Source organism: Cebus imitator, unplaced genomic scaffold, assembly GCF_001604975.1.
Source record: "Cebus imitator isolate Cc_AM_T3 unplaced genomic scaffold, Cebus_imitator-1.0 Scaffold15, whole genome shotgun sequence".
Taxonomy (NCBI): domain Eukaryota; kingdom Metazoa; phylum Chordata; class Mammalia; order Primates; family Cebidae; genus Cebus; species Cebus imitator.
This window is the reverse complement of record NW_016107330.1, coordinates 10,947,533-10,952,312: the sequence shown is the minus strand read 5'-3', so window position 1 is coordinate 10,952,312 and position 4,780 is coordinate 10,947,533. Positions and strand designations below refer to the sequence as shown.

Sequence of the window (4,780 nt, the reverse complement as noted above, 5' to 3'; positions counted from 1 at the left end):
TCCACCCACCTATCCATCCATCCATCCATCCATCCATCCACCCACCCACCCACTCACCCATCCATCCACCCACCTATCCATCCATCCATCCATCCCACCTACTCTCCTACTCATCCATTCATCCATCCATTGATTCTTCCTTCCATCCATCCATCTACACAGCCACCTGTCCATCAATCCATCCATTCATCCATCAATCCATTCATTGATCCTTCCTTTCTTCCATCCATTCATCTGTCATCCATCCATGCATCCATCATCCAGTGATCCTTCCTTCCTTCCATTTATCCATGTATCCATTCATCGATCTTCCTTCTACCCACCCATCTACTCATCTATAGATCCTTTCTCCCTGTCTTCCTTCCATCCTTCCATCTGTCTATTCATCCATCCATCCATATCCATCCTTCTGTCTGCTCACCTACCCATCTTCCATTCATTTAATCTACCTATCCATTCACTCACCCTATCCACCCTGCCATCCACATGCCTACCCATTCATTCACTCCATACTATTCTTTTGTCTATCAGCCATTCTTTTATCTATTTTTCCACTCACCTACCCATCCATTGATTCAAGTTTCCCTGAGCTCCTCCTCTGTGTGTGGAGCTGTGCTGGGTACTGGATAAACAGATATGAATCAGATGCAGGCTGTGCCCCGTGGGTTACCTAACCTCCCGAGGGAGGAGACTCTAGTGGACCATCACATGCAGCGAGACCCGCTCTAGGCCAGACAGTTGTACAGGGCAGAAAGGAGTGCATGGTCAGCCAGGTCTATCTGTGGGTGGGATGTAGTCAGTCAAGGAAGGCTCCCCAGAGGAGGCGGTAACTGAGCAGAGTCTTGGAAGGGGAGAAATTTCTCTGTTAGGATGAGAGTGTCCAGTGTGTGCAGAGATGCACAAAACTCTAAGGTGCATTTGGGGAGCTACAGAGCCCCTGCTGGCTGCCTCGGGCATGGGGTGATGGGAGGTGGTCAGGCAGGGCTGGAGTGGAGAGGGCCTTGAACACCATGACAAGGCATTCCACCTCAGCCATCTGCCTTCCTCCTCTGTCCCTACTCCTCACCCCAACCCTACTCACCCCCAAGATTGGGGGAAGACAAGAATGGTGAGTGTACCAGGAGGGAGTGGGGGAGGCTCCGCCCCCACACCCAGCAGCTAACATCTGTGCAGCATTCTAGCGGTGACGGAGGCAGCCCCAGGGTAGAGGCTGCTGGCACCCCTCTCCCTGGATGAGGAGCAAGGAGCCCAGCCGGCAGAGTGACTGGGGTGGTGCCGGGTGGTAACTGAGAGCTGGCAGTTACCGCCAGCTCACCTCCCAGCTCCTTAGGCAAGTAACTCAGCTCCTAAGAACCTCAGTCTTTTCATCTGTAAATGGGACATCATAGCAAAACCTGCCTTGTGTGTTCTGTAAGGCAGCTGGGAAAATTGCCTGAGATCCGGCACGTGTGGGCCTAGCACAGGCCTGGCACAGTGGGCTCCAGAGACAGCGTGTGCTGCCTTCACTTTGGCCGCAGCTTGAGACCAGGCGTGCCTGACCCAAAGCTCCCTATGTTTGTCCCGCCCAGGACTCACTGTTAGACATTCCCCGCTTTGCCCTGCTCCTCCCTCTGGCCTATCCCTCTTTCCCTTTCAACAAAACTTGAAACATCTGTCTACTTTTACGGGTCCCAGTTTCTCCCCTTCTGCTCTCTCTTGCCTCTACCCAGGCAGGCCCTGTCCCGGTTCACTGAAGCTATCCTTGTCACCAATGGTGTCCTGTTGTGGAGCCCAGTGACTGTCCTGGGGCAGGCCTTACCTTGCCGTCTCAGCACTAATTGGCTCAGCAGACCAGACCCCCTCCCTTCATGAGACCCTTGCTTCCGCCCTGGCTCCCCAGATGCCCTCCGCCCTGGCTCCCCTCCTGCCTCCCCAGCCGCCTCTCCTCAGCTCCCAGGGGTGAGTTCTCCCTGCTCCCCAGCCTCCTAACTCTGGGCTGTCCCCAGGCCGGTCCTCTGCTGTCCTTTCTCTGCACTCGCTGCTAAGGTGGCGTCACCTGGGTCCCTGGTGTTACCACCACCTCTGCATTCCTGACATGTGTGCCCCACAGCTTGGCCGTGCAATTTATGTTTGTGTCCTAATTTATAAAGGTGACTGAGTGACAGCACAGAGAGGTCAGAGCTACTGAAAGGAAAGTTCACCCTGACTCACAGTGCTCCTGGAGACCCAAAGGCGGGCATGCCCCACAGGGCCCTGGGGAAGCACCAGCGTCGGTCTGGAGGAGAACAGCAGGGGCCCAGGGCACAGCCTTTATTGGAGTTCCTGTGGGAAAGGCATGGCAGGGCCCGGGAGGCGGGCTGGGACCAGCTGGTTGGAATAATTCTGGTGGGCTTTGGGGCCAAGGGCCCAATCCTGGTTGTCTGGTGCCTGGCCCTGGCTCTGTTCCGGGCAAGGGGAATCTTGGCTTGGTGTGAGAGTTACATACAGCAGGTGGCTTGGGGGGTGGACTTGGGCTTCGTTGGTTTGTGTATCAAAGATGGACTCACTGACTGTGGTTTCTGGCCTCTAGGAATTAGCTCTGAAGTGCAGTCCAATGCCCAGGAAGTCCCTCAAGATAATAAAACTTCATGCAGTATAGAAAAGAATTCAGACATACTATACCATGTCCTCTGAATTCCAGACTTAAATATGCAGCTGGGTAATGAGCATTTCAAACCCAACACGCCCCACTCTCAACTCGACGGGCCCCAGATCTACCAGGCGTGCAGCCCCGGGCTCCAGCTGACCACAGGTGTTCAGACCAGGCACCTTGGGGTCACCCCTGGCTTCTCGCTTTCTCTCAAATCCACGTCTAGTCGGTGAGCAGATCCTGCTGTCTCCACCTTCAAAACTGACTACAGCCTGGCCAGGTGTGGTGGCTCATGCCTGTAATCCCAGCACTTTGGGAGGCTGAGGCGGGCAGATCACTTGAGGTCTGGAGTTCGAGACCAGCCTGGCCAACATTGCGAAACCCCGTCTCTACTAAAATAGAAAAAAATAGCTGGACGTGGTGGTACACTCCTGTAATCCCAGCTACTCAGGAGGCTGAGGCAGGAGAATCGCTTGAACTCAGGAGAGGGAGGTTGTGGTGATCCGAGATCGTGCCACTGTACTCCAGCCTGGGCAACAAGAGCGAAACTCCATCTCAAAAAGCCCCAAAAAACAAAAAACTGGGTACAGCCTGTTCACTGCTGCCCTCCAGCCCGAGTTTCTGCACCCCCGCACCCTCCCCCCCACCGACAGGTCTCCAGCGCTTGCCCTGGTTCCCCTCTGTCCTCTCCACATGGCAGCCAGGGAGAGCCTGTTCAGATGCCAGGCTGTGACTGCCCTGCACACACCTGCCCTGTTCAACCTGGAGTCACAGCCAAAGCCCTCGCCTGGCCTCCGCTGCCCTCATGATCTGGCATCACCCCTCGCGGACCTCTTCGTCTGTCCTGCCCATCACTCCCTCCCCTCCAGCCACACTGGCCTCCTGGCTGGGCCAGAACAGCGCAGGCCCACGACCGCTTCGGGCCTTCACACTCACCACGGCCCTGTCCAGCAAACCCCTCCTGTGCCCGGCCTCTCCTCACTGCTTCCTTCTTGCCTTGACTGAAAGGTCTTCAATAAATAAGCTATTGGTTTATTTATTTTTGAGATAGAGTCTCGCTCTCTAGCCCAGGCTGGAGTGCAGTGGCACGATCTCGGCTCACTGCAACCTCCGCTTATCCAGTTCAAGCGATTCTCCTGCCTCAGCCTCCCTAATAGCTGGGATTACAGGCTCCTGCCACCAAGCCTGGCTAATTTTTGTATTTTTTGGTAGAGATGGGGTTTCGCTATGTTGGCCAGGCTGGTCTTGAACTCCTGACCTCAAGTGATGCCTGCCTCGGCCTCCCAAAGTGCTGGGATTACAGACATGAGACACTGCACCCAGCCTAACACACTGTTTAAGTGGCAACTTGGGCCGGGCAAGGTAGCTCACACCTGTAATTTCAGCACTTTGGGAGGCCGAGGCGAGAGGATGGCTTGAGCCCAGGGGTTTGAGACCAGCCTGGACAACATGGTGAGACCCCGTCTCTAGAAAAAAAGAAAATAAGATTAGCCGGGCATAGCGGTGTGTGCCTGTAGCCCCAGCTACTCAGGAGGCTCAGGTGGGAGGATCATTTGAGCCCAGGAGTTCGAGGCTTCAGTGAGTTATAATCCTACTGCCCTCCAGCTTGGGTGGCAGAGGAAGACCTGGTCTCGATAAATAAATAATTCTCTGCTTCCAACTCCCAGGCACCCTCCCTGCTTGCCTTTTCTTCTCAGCACACGTTATCTTATAATGTGTTACCCATTGTGCTTACTTATCTTGAGGGAAGGTGGTCAGGCAGGGCCGGAGTGGAGAGGGCCTTGAACTTCACGACGAGGCATTTCACCTTGGACGTCTGCCTTCCTCCTCTTCCTCCCAGTGGAAAACTCAGCGTGGGTGTGGAGTTTTGTCTGTTCAGTGCTGCATTCTCAGCCTGTAGAACATCAAGGCACTCCACAAATATTTGTCAGATGACTAACTTAGCGTTTTACATGGAAATGTGTTTGAAATAAGCTCAATACTTTAAAGTCTTTTTGAATGACCATGGTTTTTTTTTTTTTAAGACAGAATCTTGCTCCGTTGCCAGGCTAGAACGCAGTGGTGTGATCTCAGCTCACTGCAATCTCTGCCTCCTGGGTTCAAGTGATTTCCCTGCCTCAGCCTCCTGAGTAGCTGGGACTACAGGTGCGGGCCACCACGCCTGGCTAATTT

General features: G+C 54.3%; 1 protein-coding gene across 4 annotated transcripts in view; it reads left to right on the top strand.

The window, feature by feature from the left end:
• KIF17 (kinesin family member 17) overlaps positions 1-4,780 on the top strand; it is a 46,719-nt gene that overhangs the window by 15,445 nt on the left and 26,494 nt on the right. The gene's annotated exons all lie outside the window — the stretch shown is intronic.